General features: G+C 42.9%; 1 protein-coding gene across 6 annotated transcripts in view; it reads right to left on the bottom strand.

The window, feature by feature from the left end:
• Nucleotides 1-15562, bottom strand: part of GEM (GTP binding protein overexpressed in skeletal muscle) — a 30316-nt gene that overhangs the window by 7597 nt on the left and 7157 nt on the right. The window contains exon 1 of one of the 6 annotated variants that reach the window (XM_030511260.1): nucleotides 1407-2900. The exons of the other annotated variants lie outside the window; for them this stretch is intronic. The gene's annotated coding sequence lies outside the window, so the exon portion shown is untranslated. Of the gene's footprint in view, nucleotides 1-1406; nucleotides 2901-15562 lie in introns of those variants that run through there. 6 annotated transcript variants of the gene reach the window in all.

The raw sequence follows: 15562 nt of genomic DNA, 5'->3' as shown, positions 1-15562 counted from the left end.
CCCATTCTTTGTGCTTAAGGAGGGCAAACAGAGGCACCGATCCCCATTGCCTCCAACTCCCAGTGCAGCTGGGTGTACAGCATCTTTCATATTTTCTCAGTTAAGAGCTGAAAATTTGGGGAAATCAGTAAGGCGTCACTCACTATACATACAGGCAACCCTGATATGAGAAAAGAGACATACAAGTAAGTCTTGCTGTGATTCTGTGATTCTATGATTGTATGATTCTATGATGGGGTAGATTTGGGTATTGTCTACTGGCTGGGTAAACAAAGAATGACTCTGCTCCAGACAATGGCTTTTTGTCTGGTAAGAAGAAGGACACAGTGAAGTCCCACAGCATTCCTGAGGAAGAAGAGGTTCTAGCTGATACAGGAGAAAACACAGTGCTGGGAGAAAAAGCTCATAAATTTACGGAATTTAAATTAGCAGCTTCATTTACTGCACAATCAGCTAGATAGGTTCACTCTTCTAATCTAAGCATGGCTCTTAATTAAGTTTTACTCAGCACACTCTATTTTGCCTTGCTTGGAGGCAGAGGACAGTGATGTCATTCTCACAGGCCAACAGCTACCATTTTTAGGAAAGTTACTTTGATGCATTCCTGTTCTCAAAGTGAACTTTTTGTTATTTAGACTTTTTGCTTTTTGCCATATATTTATGTTTCTTGTCTATCTTCGCCATATTAGTAAATAGGATAATTGCCTACAAAATGCACCCACCCATTTTGAAGCCTGAGTAATAGGTGGTGAACAAAAAAGAAGTACAGCAAAGCATAAAACCAACATATACAAATTGCTATTCCTCTTCATACAAAACTGTCTGAAAACTTCTGTGAATAAATGCACAGCAGAGCATAGGATAAACATACAGAAGAAGCAGACCCTGTCTGAACTTACTACCGCATACGCAGTAATTTCTCTGTGATGCACAGTACTTGGGGGCAAAATGAGATCATTTGTACAGTCCTAGCCACAGTAACTTTGTCAGTAAGAAATATATCTAAACTAGAAATCACACACCAAGCAGAGGCTGCTTCACAAACAAACAGAAATATTTACTGCATTTGAATTTTAAAATGCATTTCTTCCTTGCGCTTTCCACACTGAAAAGACCTGATGAGAAAAACTGGCTCTGATTCAGTCAAACAACAGCCTAACTCACAACCTGCAATAAATAGTCATTCATTAAACAGTCACTAACACACAACCTGCAATAAACAGCCACAAACATGAACATTTCATGATTTCCCCCCTAACAAATTATCATCCTTCATTAAACAAAGCCAAATGAGCCCCTGTCGCACCCAGCATTCGAAGTTCAAACTGGTTTTGATACCCTGTACTGCTTTTAGCTGTCAGGGTCTCTAGCACCAACAGCAAAAGACTGAACCAACTCTGCCTTACTTGTGCCAGGCTTCTCCAGGCAGCCAGGTCCTTTGCTCACGCTGTCCTTCTTTCTCAGTGAGCTGTGGTGCGCTGAGCTGCTCTGCCGAAGTAAATCCTCTCCTGCTTTGGGGCTGCCTCTTTAATTCTTTCTCAGCAAACCTGGTTTATATTAAGCCCATCTGATCAGAGACAGGGCTTTTCCGTGACGTGGTTGGCCTTTCCATACAACAGCCAGCCCCCAGCTGGGAGAAAGCAGACATGCAGAAGAGCAAAAACTTGCAAACAATCTCAAAAGACTTACTCAAAATCATATGATTGTCTTTATATTGCCAGTAAAATAAACACATTTGGTTCTTGCGTGTTGAAAACAGGAAAGTGGAAAAAACCAAAATAATACATGTTATTTTGCCTCACTCAGTTTTTCATTCAAATGCTACCAGAAATAATGGTGATTAAAAAATTACCTAAGTTTCAGTAATACATAAAATCCTGTAAATGTATTATGTTCTTTGTCTGCAAAATACACTTAACTCCCTGCTGGACAAAACATTCCTTTGGAATAAAATATCTGAATGTTCTTTTGGAATTATCTTAAAAGTAGGTGTATTATTCTGTTGTTTGGGTTGTGGTTTTGTTGGGTTTTGTTTAAAAGCTCTAATATACACAATCCTATTTTTCTTTGTCAGCCGCCAAGTGACTTCACCCAATTTCCTGAACTGTATAAGCAGCTCTCTCTTCTGCTGCAACCCTCTACTAGCAAGGGCTTGAAAAAACTTCCAGCTACAAATTCAGTGTTACTCAGCTGGATGGTGACAAAGATGCATCAAAACACACAAAGTCTGCACAAAGTTGGAGTAGCGCAGTGCTGATGCTGTCCCCGGGAAAGATTAATATACTGTGTACATGCCACAAACCCACAAACCCAGGGGATGCTCCTTAAGTTTTTATACTGTCATAGCTCGTTGTCAGAAGAAATATTGCCAGAAGGAAAAAAAATCCAAACCTGTAACATGCGCCACCAGATGACACTTCTAACAATATATGCAAAATACTCCTTGATTAACAAATGAAGAGTAATAAACTTCCGTAGAACTTCTTGGGAACGATACTACAACTTACATGAAAGTGTATGGAAACTCTATAGTCAGCTCTCAATTATCCAGTCTCTGGATTAAGCACGATGAGCTCAAACCCAAGCTCCTACAGCTTTCCTTTATGTTTACAATCTCCTAGTTACTCTATCAGCCCCTGAATCTAATAGGTGACTAATTCTTATCCGGCTTGGAGGAAGTGTGAGCAAGGGAAAGAATATTTTTTTCATGAGCCTATTCTTCTCACCCTTCTTGCTACAGGCAAGCAAGTCGTTAACTGACAATGTACCTTTATTAAAGGGAGCAATGATATGAACAAAAGAACATCTCTTGCTATGATTGCAGCTTAGCGCTTTTCTCACATTCCTCTGCTGTAAAATTGATTTGTTTTCCTCTGAAAAAGCAGACCTTCATGAAATTCTTCAACTGAAACCTGCTTGCTTTGTTTCCCCATTGGCTTTATTGCATTCCTTGTTTTTTCATGAAGATTTTCAGGGACCTCCTGAACCCATTCTTAAGTTTGAAGAGCCAGGAGCTTTTCCAAAAGTAATATGCACCCATCAGTGTACACGAAAATTATTCACATCTGCCAAGGGAAGAACTGAGAAAAACTATGCCCTGATTTTCTTTCACATGTGTTTCAGTGATTGGCAGCAGTGGAATAGGCCCCAAGCCTGCATCTTCACCTCCCCTGTCCCTTACACATCAGGCTCTGAGTCTCTGCTACTGAGTGATAATACCTAAGAGCACAAAGAGTCACGTCCCTCTGCATAGGGTGCACGGGATGGTTTTTAATACTTACTGCACCAAATGCAACAACATCTCTGCCAGGGAAGGTTTATGGCATGGCCAGTGGTTTGCAAAAAAATGTTTGCTGTTGGCATACTCAACTGAAGTCACTCATTTTCTTGAAACATGCTAGAAATGATGCAGGGGAGTAGGTGGTTGGAGTATGGTGCTCTGCACCTTGGGTTCACTTAGCTGTCTTTCAGTTGTCCGTAATTTGTCACTGCAAGTAAAAGAGCAAAACCTGCCCACCCCAGGACTGGAGAGATTTATGGCCAGACTGATCTCAGCAGAACTGTAGGCTCTAACGTCTCACCCAAATGTTTAACATATAGCAGAAAGTGCAGACAGCAGAAATAAACCAAAGTCAGAAAAGCCTTTGTGTTTAGTTATGGTTAGTGTTAGATTAGGAATTGCTGGGCATCATCTTCCATAACCTCTTCATAAAATTCAAGGCAGACAAAGAAAACACGGCTCTCCAGTGACGACACAATATATCTCTCTTCTATAAAGCCATCCAGGGTTGTCCCAACCATGGCATGAAGTGCTTGAACCTGGCAAATTTGCAGATATGTTTTCTTTTGTACTGCCTCTTCTGAGCTTATTCTGGTTTTCAAATTGGACAATCAACTCTCCAGGTCTGTGCTGCTGTCTGCCTCCACATGATGAAGAGCTCTTGTTCCTCAGGCAATGCCACCAGCCCTCATGAATTTCAATCAGTAGTGAATAGGTATAGACCTGTGGGGAAAATTTTGCCTTCTTCTTTTTAAAGTTGGAGAAAGGTGCAGCATTTTCATCCTCCTGGTACTTCCTTGAAAGGGACAACAGCAGGTTGGTTAATGAAATACATGAAGTGAGCCCTTCTCAACCGTCCTGATTTCAGCTGTAACAGTTATTTTTAACTCCTTCCTAGTAGCTGGTGCAGTTCTGTGTTTTGGCTTCAGACTGAGAACAGTGCTGATAACACACCAATGTTTTAGTTGCTGCTAAGTAGCGCTTACCCTGATTGAGGACTTTTCAGTCTCATGCTCTGCCAGTGAGGAAGGGCACAAGAAGCTGGGAGGAAGCAGAGACAGGACACCTGACCCAAACTAGCCAAAGGGGTTTTATATTATACTTTATTTATTGGACTGTTCTTATCTCAACCCGTGAAGTTTACATTCTTTCAATTCTCCTCCCCATCCCACCTGGAGTGGGAGGAAAGCAGGGAGGTGAGCGAACGGTTGTGTGGTTCTGAATTACTGGCTGGGCTTAAACCACAATATCAAGAGCTGAATATAGGTTTGGATTTCCAAATGCAGTCCCATGGATCAATGGAGGCTGATGCAGTCCTGGACTACTCTGCCCTCTTTCACTCTTCACTGGTGAACATCTCTGGAACTGGGACTGCCTGAATACACACAGGCACAAGAAGAAACACACCATAAGGCCAGGTGTTGTCATAAAGCAGGTTACCACTTGTTGCAGTATTAAAACTCGTAGCAATTGCTTTTCACTCATCTTATCCATTCTCTGCTTCAATAATCATGTCTCAAAGGATTGCTTCTGCAGCCAGGACGAAGTAAACATCTTAGGGCAACAGTTCTGCAACCCTTCTCCAGCCAGGTACAATTAGACCAGGTGATGCCCAGAGAATTAGGCAGAAATTTTCCATTGGATGTAAAATGGCAGTGCTTTTTAGCTAATGCTTAATTAGCCATTTTGTATTTATGTATATGAAGGCAAAAGTAGTTCCTCAAACCACCATCTAATAAGGGTCGTGCATTGAGAGGACCTGAATCACCCTGGAGGGGGAGGCAAATGCAAGAGGAAAAAACCTCAAAAAAAGCAGGAGAAACAAAATTCAAATTTATTATAGTAGAAATCGAGTACAATGTCTGAAAGTGCACTTTCTCCCTGTGCATTTAGCAGGAGAGTACATCTTCATTTTTCCCCTCAGAGGACCTTAGTAGACTGTGCTCTCAACAGTTAATTGCCTGTGAAAGCAATGAATGAAATCCACTGCCTTCCTTTCCTCCAGATCATTGTGGCATTTCACATTTGCTCTCCTTCTCACATCTGTCAGTGCTGACTGGCCTGTGGCAGTTCTCAGCCCCACCAAGAGCATCAGCTATGGACAGAAATGGTTTTGGGTGCAGGCATGATGCTGGACTGGATAGTGCCAGACGCACCAGGAGTACCTGCAATTACTGTATTCCCTAGGGGAGCTGCTCCAGTGTCACCATCCGTTCCTGCGGCACATTGGGCCACAGGCAGCTCAGTGAGCAAGTTTAGAACAAAAAGCAAAAATACATCTGTATTAGCTGCATTAGGCCCACAGCAATGGGACCATTAGCTTATTTACACCAACTCATGCCCACAGCTTTGCCCTTGCCTTTCCTGCTTCACATCCAGTGACCAGGTAGGAAGTTTCACGCTGAATGAAAAAGGTACCAGGGATAATATACTCTGAAATAGAGAGGCATGAGGTAGGGAAATGAAGGGTTATGTGCCTGAGAAGAACTACTGAGGGTTCTCAGTGGGGGACAGGGCAGAGAAAGACACTCAGAAATTGAGGAATAGTAAAACTTTGATTTATTTTCAGAGGACAGAATCAGCAGCACCTGAAAGTGCCTCCCCTGTCTAAAAAAGCAGCTCTTCAGAGGAGCAGATTTGGCAGATTCTGTTCCCAGCAATTGCTTGCAGGGTGTACTGAATTTGTTCCACCACCTTCTTCTCTCCCACACCACAGCAGCATTTTTACAATTCTTTAACTGAGCACTAAAAGCAAAACATGATCCTTTGGTGATGGAGCACAAGGACAGAGAAGCAGCATTGGTCTGTACTCTGTGCACAAGATAGCAGTAAAAGCCAGCACTAGAGTTCTCAGGGAATATGATTGCCGTTAACCAGCTACCTCATTAGAGAACCCCTCATTAGTCTATTATTTGTGGATAATCTGGATTCTGATGTACCAAAAGGAAGGTGTGCTCCACATCCATGCATTGCAGAGCCTTGATGAGTGTGATAGGTGTCCAAAAGGTGTTTTCCCCATTAACACATTAAGCCAGCAAAGCCGAATACTCAGCAGAGTGAGACATGAGCAGTCAGACGAAGTAACGCAGCTCAGTTTGTAGTAAAATACAAGTTACTCTTTAGTCTAGTTAACTGAAAATAAAAACAATTAAAACTCAAACAACTATCATCTGTGGAAAACATCCAACTATGATAGAGAGCAAATGGCAAAAAAGAGTTATTTCAGTAAGAGTTACTTCGAAAAATGACTGCCTCTTTCCCACTCTTGCACTGAATGACGTTAATGAATTCTGCTGACAATTGTCCAGGGAACAGGATTAAGTCGTGTATGACATAAATAAATGTGCTTTTCAAATGGAATCGGTGCAAACTTTAAAAAAAACATAATATACCAATAATAGTAGGATGTGAGTGAGCTATAAGTGTTCTTCGAATACTGAGCTAAAAAAACCTTCAGACAAATGGCACCAGCACAGACCATTCTTTGCAGCTGGGATCTTTGCAGTATGCCACCATACTCAGCACATGAGGTTCGGGAGCCACAGTCTCCTTTGCAGCTGCAGGATTCACAGCTTTCAATAACTTGATTTTATAGCACTAAATCATCGTGGTAATTTAATGACAGGCAACTTCTGCATCAGCAAACCATAGGCTAGAAACTTCAGCAGAATTATCTGGGCCCCTGATCTTTAGAACTGTGGAAGGAAAAGCCAAAAAAAGGTCTTTTGCTCCAAATGCAATTTCTTCTTCACTGTGGTGCCCAACACTCTTACACCAACTGCAGCCAACAATTACCAATACTCAGACCTACTCACACAAACATGTACGTGGCAGTGCACGAAAAAACACAAATAGCAGCAAATTTACTTTAAAACTATTCCACATGGTGGCCAGAGCTGGACTTTCAAGTCCTGATTGCATTTATTTACATGGCAAGCGTGCCTGGGATGGAAAGGGAGCACCTCTGATCTCTCCAACCCACCTCAGCTTGCAAAACTCCTCCTAGTTTCACATCATTACAAGGTGTTTTAGGCTCACTGTCTGGGTGGAGGAATCCCATCAGAGGGGCAGTGGCTGGCATGGGGTCCTGGGCAGGTTTGAGGAGCCCTGGGAGAGTGAAGCAGGGCTATAGGTGTCCTCACTGCCCCAACACCCACTTGGCACACTCCTTGAGGAAAGGTGGTGGCACATGGATGAGGTTCGGCCAAGGCAGAGATGAGTTCAGCCGGGCTGAGTTCAGCCGGGCCAGTTTCAGTCGAGGCCACGCCAGGGCTGTTAGACACATCTGCACCAGGAGAAAGGTGATGTGTAAAAATGCACAACACATGATGGTGGCTAAACAGCTACACTCCTCTTCCAAAAGACAATCAGGCCACAGCTGGAGTATAGGCATCATATCCCTCCCCTGCTCTCTCTTCGCTGCACAAACACCTAGCAATAACAAAACCACAGCTAAATATGGTCTGCTTCAAGGGAGCCAGCAGCTCTCTCCTCTCCCCATTTACAGTATCACCAATCCAGTGCCCCTGGTTCAGTGTTTGGCTGCCCACTCAGCACACCAGCATCTAGTACAGTGATGCTTCATGTGATTGTTCAGTGATTCACCACTTTATTTGGATTTTCTGGCTCCCAGGCTCATGTTTATCAGCAAAGCACACACCCTCTCCAGCATCAGGCTGTAAGCGGATTGGAGCCATACAAAATGCCTTTGGGCAAGATGCTCTACACAGTCAGGTGTAATTAATGTCTATTTAAGTGAACAATGGCACGTCTTTTATTTACACAGCTTTACTCCCATGTCCTTCAGCATGTACTTTCCACTTTTCCAAAATGGAAGACGTGAAAATGAACTTATAAGTGAAGATATGTCCTTTATTTTCTTTTGGAGGGTCTAATTCTTCATCTCTGTCGTACTGTGTTTCTGACAGGACAACTGAGTGCCAGGCCCTGCGGGTAGGATTCATTTTACCTCCTTTAAACTATTTGCCTTGGTTCCCAAAGGGAAGTGGATAGGGTTAACCAGGCAGCTCTGGGGTGATTCATCTAACACAGGTTGCGTGAATCATGGAGATGCCTCTATCCCCACTGAACACAGAGGGACTGGGAGATGAGCATCTCTGCACTAATGTTAGCCTTAAACTGCACTGTCTGAAAGCTGGACTGGCAGTCAAATGAGGTAAAGAAATCCCTAACAGCCTAAAGGCTAGTTTTTACCTGCGGCTTTTCAGATGGGGGGTAAGACAAGGTTCAAGAGGTAATCATTACATATGCAATGCTGAATGAAACTATCCTGCTGTAGTACAGGAGGTGCATAAATGCACAAGCAACTTGGCTAGAAAAACTGGAGAAACCAATATGTGTGCATGTTCAGTGTGAATGTCAACAGGATTCTTTTCCCAGTAGCTTCTGGGACGCTTCTGGGGAGGGATTACTTATTTCACCATCCACACCAACCAAGCACCAATTGCTGTTTCTTCGCAGCCTCTGACATACGGCAGAATGGTTTGTGGAGTTTTCTGCTCTCCTTCTGCAAGCCAAGTGCATGTTATCACTGTGCATGACCACAGACACGTCCTGCTCCATCCATCCAGCCTCCTGAAAAAGGAAGATCACAGCCAGCACGTGTTTCAGGGAACACACTCAGTAAAATACCAGCAGTTACAATGCTGTCAGCTTCAATCTTACTCCACAGAGCCAGTTCCTTGGCACTGAAGGATCTTGTGTTCCTGTAGGAGCCAGAAAGGGATGGCACAGCTACAGCAGGCTCTTCTCAAGCCCTTTAGCTGGGACACACACGCTTGCACACATATGTCTGTGCTCAGGCTGCCGGATGACCTCCTGCAACCACCACTTGTTTATCTTTTGCTTTCTCTCTATTGCTTTAATACAATTTATTCATTTTGAAAGCAGGCAGTAAACACAGGAGCTGGGCATAATGAGAAAGGCATCATTAATATCTGAAATCAACAGTTTCGATGGCTAGCAGAACCTTTAATACTTTCACTGAATTGTGCTCCAGTGCAAATCATGCATCTGCAAAACTACATTCCTGTGATAACGTGTGGGACAACAACATTCTTTTCAGAAGCAGTAGACTGCAAGGTCTCTGTCACACATATTTTTCCCTCTTCATGGTAATTAGCACATTATTTAATGCTTTCTGAGCATTTTCTACACTGAAAGCTACTGAAGTTTCACATTAATAAGTCAGGACTTGTTCTCACAAATCCAAGGACACCAACTGTGCTACTGATTCAAAGATGTGGATATCTAGAAAAGGGAATGTCCATCTGTTGCTCAGTATGTTTCTCAGGTGAGTTGCTCCAAAGCTGGGTACCTGGCATGCATTGCTCCTATGAAGTATGAATCAAGAGAAACTGGTGGGAAAAAGCTTTGATTTCCAGAGCCTGTGGAAGTAGCTACACCCTTGCTTTTCACAAATCCTTCATGTTGCTAGAAGTTTAATCAATGGCTAGGCTGGCAGATTTAGGAGCTAAAAGAAAAATAGCTAATTATACATCACGAACTCAAGGAGCATAATTATGGCATAACTCATAAGGTAGATCTGATTTTTTATGCTCTCCAAACCTCAGTTCTAGGTAGGTCTCAATTTATCCAGTGGAGCAGAGCCAGCAAGCCAGCCACGCAGCCATGCTCTCCCTCCCGCTGCATTGTGTGCTTCCTGCAACCCTGCTCTGATGGATTCTAAACAATGCTGTCATGTTGTAAAGCAGCACCCAGTGTACCACAAACATGAACTGAGATGATAAAACATATCCTAGTGAACAAATAGAGACATGAGGGGGAACAATATGGACACATCCCACTGCAGAAGGCAGAGAAAATATTTTGGTCTCCTAGTTACAAGCCCACTCCTGTTTGACTTCTGACCCAATACCATACCGCCAGCAATTACATCACCACTGCTGGGCAGTATGATGCCTCCATAAGCTCCTTGCCTCGTGAGCAGGCTATTCACAAGGGCAGCTTCAGCTCTCTGACTCAGTGGGGGGAAATCAGCTCCTTCAGAAGGGATGGCAGAGCAGCTCAGGGAGGCTTCAACACTGAATTGCCTCCTGCACGCTCCCTCACTCGCAGCTTGAGGAAAAGATAAAGCTAAAATGAGCAGTACCCTTAGGGGACAAAATGTTCTTTCCTTAGAGGATCACATGGAAAAACTCTGTCTGATAGCTTACCTGAACATCTTCAAATATCTGCTGTTATGAAAAGCCTCCTCCTCCTCTCACACTGGTGTATATCAGAAGTCACTCTTGAAATAAGTCAAAATCAAGCATAATTGAAATATAGAAACATGTCCAAATTATGTAAAGGGAAAACAGCAGTGAAAGTCCACATGGGCTTTCATGGTGGTCCACAGGGCATTAACACCTTGTGCCACATATACCTGCATGTTACTGGTTCAGCAAAACCTGTACAATATACAGGCCTGGATGCTTCTCACACTTCACACAAAGGACAGACCGTATCTACTGCTCTTGTGAACCTGGATTCTCCCTGCTGTCTGCCCTTGCATTGCAGGAGACCTTCAACAGCACCTTTGGATTATTTTCTGATTAAGCACATTATTAGTATATAATATATATAACATCTGGTGTATAGAACTTGTTAACTTGTTCACCAACTGAATTAAAAAAAAAGTGGGGATAGGAAGAGAGGTCAAGAGACAAAAAGAGAGAGAGGTCCTACTCTCAGAACAGCTTTCCTGAGACCATGCAGGCACAGCACTTCTCCTATTTGAAGATGTTATATTGACTGCAGTTTTTTATAATTCCATGATCCCAGAAAAGTGCTCTCTTTGGAAGTCCTTAGGCTCCCAGCTCCCAGTGTCTCAGTCTCATATTGCTTATAGTAATGTGACTATATTAAGGAGCCAAGTCTTCTCAGCCCAAAACAACTAGGAGAAACCTAAGAGCTCCACGACTTTGGCTTTCTAAAGCATTCCTCCACCACCAGTAACATAATCATCATGGCTTTTTACCTAGCCTATAGGCAGGGGAAGCCTTTCTCCAGCTTTCTGAAAGAAAACAGAAGTTTGCCCCTCGGTGTCCTAGCACTGGCTGGCTTCAAAACACTTGCAGCTCTACCTGAAGTGAGTATCAGCTGCTCTGTTCACATCATGGAGCTAATATACAAATTCATGCGCAGTCCTTGTTCAACGGAAAAGGGAACCTGCACTTTTGATCAACTGCAAGCCCCAAGTCTGTAGAACTGGGAGGAAGCGAGGATGTGGAGATGAGGACAGCCTGCACTAACAACATTTTATCTATGATGAGAGGAGAGTTACGAGAAGATGAGGTGAAATTACTTCTTCTCCAGGCAGGGAGCAGTCAAGTTCTAGAGATGTCAGATGTGAAATGTAAGTTTCTGTGAAAGACATACCTGGCTTGCAAGCAGCTGGTTTTCCTATTGTTTTATTTTCCATGTCTGAAGAACACTGGAAAGTACTTTTCACAGTGAGGGGAAAAGTTCCTGAATGTTAGAAAAGTGCAATAAAAAAGTCATGTAATTGAAAGGGCAGATTCTTAACACACAATGTGTGGGAAGTGAGCTATTTCATGTGTACACATCTTGAATGTACTTGGCAACATACTGCTGTTGGCCCCACAGCTCTAATTTCACCTCCAGACCATGCCAGTGATTTCTTAGGGGCAGCTGCATGTAGCATAGACCGCTGATGAAGATGCTGCTCAACCTTCGCCAGTTTAACACACAATACCAGGAGAAACAGCCGCCTGGCCCTGGCTTAGTCTAGAAGCAATGGCAGCAGCAGTCACATATATTTATCCTTTTTTAAAAAACAAAACCCAGGGACAGTGACAAACAGCCATGACTAAAGACTGGAAGCCACACCAGCTCTCTGTATTGTGTAGCAAAGCAAAAGACAGAATAACCCCAAGCTCAGATGTGAGAAAGTGAGATATAGTGCCTTGCAGAGTCAAATGTAATGCACTGTCTCCAATATTAATTAATTTCATTAGAGCTGCACAAATCACCCGGTAGTAACCTTTTTATTTATTTAAATTCTGCGTCACTACTTTAATTATTGCCTTTCCATGATGCACTTGTGGAGTGTATACTTCTCTGCAAACAGAGCAGCAAGTTCCCAAAACCCACCTGTTTTAATGCACAAACTGTACTTATTGCATCTGAGGGAAAATTGATTTATCAAACACCAGCATACATGGAGAGATTCCTGAGCAGGTTAAACAGAACCTCCTGTTTGCTGTCACCTCTCTGGCTGCAGCGGAGGGAAGGAGCTGCCAAGCTCGAAACAGCATCAAAACACTCACGGCTGCCATAGGAGCTGCCTCCTGTAGGGCTCAGGCAAGCCAGGAACTTCAGCCACCATCCCAGACAGGGAACATGCAGGAGATCCCAGCCAAGCCAGCAGATTTGGGGGTCATCATCACATTGTTCCATATTCAAGCCCGTGTGGCTGTAAGTGACAGCAAGCATTAAAAAGCTTAGTCCAAGCTTTTATTTAACACAGCAAGTCTGAAAGATCTTAACGATATAAATAGCCACTCTTAATACTCAGTGTTACCCAACGTCTGAACTAGGTTATAGTATTTTTCAGTTTAATTGGGGATAGCCCAATATATAAATAGACTGTGGTTATGTTTAGCTGGGTACAAGGATTAGAGGCTGGCTTAATACAGAAGTAGATCCTGATTTCCACTTAGGAAATAGAAAGAGATTAACTTAACAGGAAAGCCTGGATACACTGACGAACCAGCGTCAAGAGGATTTCACTAATTGGGGATGTTTATCGATGACAGTGCTCTGATGCCTCTGATGTTTATGTCATTTCCTACGCTAAGACAAGGGCATCCCTTAAGCAGTACGAGATAGGTAAATACTCCAAGGAAATAACAGTAAAGATTAAATTATTGCTGACAGTGAGGGCATATGGCAGGTATTAGAAGACGCGTGTTGTACCCCTTGTCCTGCCTCTCATTAGCAAGGCACTCCCTGCCCAGCAGCAGTGATTGGGTTTCAGTGGTTGCACTGTGCGGTTTTATTTAGACATCTGGAACAGATCTCCATATTGTTAAGTCTTGGGCTTTAAATCACTAAAATGATACAGGCATAACACAGTGCTTGTAAGGAATGTTGGAAAAAGCACTTAGATTATTAAAAGAAATCATAATTGATGTGGAAAGTATTGCTAAAATAATAATCTGCTTCTAAGTATTTAAAAGAGAACTTCTGATACAGTTACAGAGCCAGAGTTTGAAAGAATTGGAAACAACATCATTATTATTTGACATACACAGTCAGAAACCAAGCACCATCACGCCAAGCACTATACAAACATACATCAAAAATATAGCCTTTGTCCCAGACAACTGTCAGCTTCGTTATTAAACTAGAGGCATGGAAACCAGAAGGAAATAGAGAGAGCACCGGTTAATAGGAAAGGCAATGGCCAGAGCAAATCAGCATCACAACAAACATCAAATATTTGAAGACTAATCAAAGAAGTCTTTTATGCAGACTTTAACAGAAAATGAAATAGCTCTGTCATCTATAGGGTTCTTCTAGGCACAAGGGACAGCACAGGAAAAAGTATGGAAGAGTGGAGCCTGTAGATAAATTCTCCTTCATTGTCATGGAGAAGAGATTTTCTTTGGAACACAGTTGAGTACATTTCCTAACAGAATTCAAAATAGCTTTGGGGTTTTTAGCATGCCTTTGCGTTGCCTACACAATTTATCATCCAGTTTCAGGCCATGTTTGTGATCTATGGCATAACACATTTGGCCTTAGACAGTCTGTTAGTCTCAAAACCAGAAATCACAAAAAATAATTTGCCTGTATTTATGTTTTTTTATTGTTTTCCATTTTTAAAAAATATTTAGAACACCTTAATCTAAATTTCCAGAAGTTAGCAGTAATTTCTTGATGCCTTAGTGCCTTAAAACTCTCTTCAATTCCTCTTTTTAATCTTGTACCATAGAAAAAAGCATGTCTGAAAACTAGGTTCTTACCAAGCCTTTTGAGCTGGGCCTGAAAACCTGGGCCTGGAAACATAAAATCCTTTATATTAAAAGACCAAAGACTTGCCTATGTAAGAACATAACGGAATATGAAAACAACCACAATGGAAAAAGTGGAATAGATTTACAGTTTTAAAATAGCACGCATGATACAAAAGTTCATGGGTCTATTTAAATTTCAACAAAAAAGATGTTGGGTTTTTTCATTAATGCAGAATGCATTCATTGTGGGTTTTAAGTGCCTCAATTTAGAAATTGAAGGCAATTTTTATTAATAGCACATGGAATCCCAACACAGGAGATTCCTGTGGCAGATTCATTTGCTTCTTAAACAGGCACCCTTGACATCAGGAGAAATAAAGGGCTGAGTAAGAACTGTTTGGCAAGGGGGGCTCCTGGTGACAGTGGGATCCCTGCTGGCAGTGCTACCTCACTGCTGTCCTGCCAGAGGGGGGACCTGTCATATCTGGTCATATCCTGAGAACACAGGATGTCACACTGATCATATCCTGAGGACAAGGCACAAACATTCATCCTCTCCCCTCTGGAAGGAGATCCCACAGAGACGCCCAAGAGCCAGGGTGCATCCTGGGTTTAAACATCTGGGGGATGACAACCCCAGGATGCTGTGCAGCCCAAGAGTACAGACAGAGCCATTGGGAAGGGTGCGAACACAACACTGAGGAACACGGGGAAGGAAAGGCCATGTGTTGGCTGTTACTGGCTGTAGCTGACAGGTTTTTTCTATCTCATCCTTTTTATTCCAAGAACTATTCTGACATACAGGGAGTGCTGGCAGCGTAGGACCGACACCATCACTGCGGTCTCTCTAGTTACTATGTATGGATTCAATTTATCTCAGCCTTTTCATGGAAACAGTTTGTGTGAGCCACGGAAGAAGAGAAAACATACTCCTCCCACCTTCCTGAGAAGGCAAAGAGCCACCAGGAAAATCCTCTGTCCAGTAAAGGCGTAACCAAAATAAATGTCCCAGAACCCACCAAGGAGATGTTGTGTTTCCCAAACTGCCCCCCTCTTTGGAGAAAGCTGCCTCCCCCTGTGTGGTGGAGGCTTGGGAACTGCGGTGGGCAGCTAAGGATGGCCAGACCTGCACACAGCAGCCCAGCCCTGCAAGAAAGGGATGTGATTTCATTAGAGCGCCCTGAGGTTCAAAAGTAACCGTAAATCCAAGAGGCAGCTGAGAATTCTTGGGTAAAATCTTCAGAAAGGCAAGGAAGAGCGAAGAAGCAAGTGGGAGGTT

This window comes from Strigops habroptila, chromosome 1, assembly GCF_004027225.2.
Source record: "Strigops habroptila isolate Jane chromosome 1, bStrHab1.2.pri, whole genome shotgun sequence".
Lineage (NCBI taxonomy): Eukaryota > Metazoa > Chordata > Aves > Psittaciformes > Psittacidae > Strigops > Strigops habroptila.
This window is presented reverse-complemented; position numbering and strand designations above follow the sequence as displayed.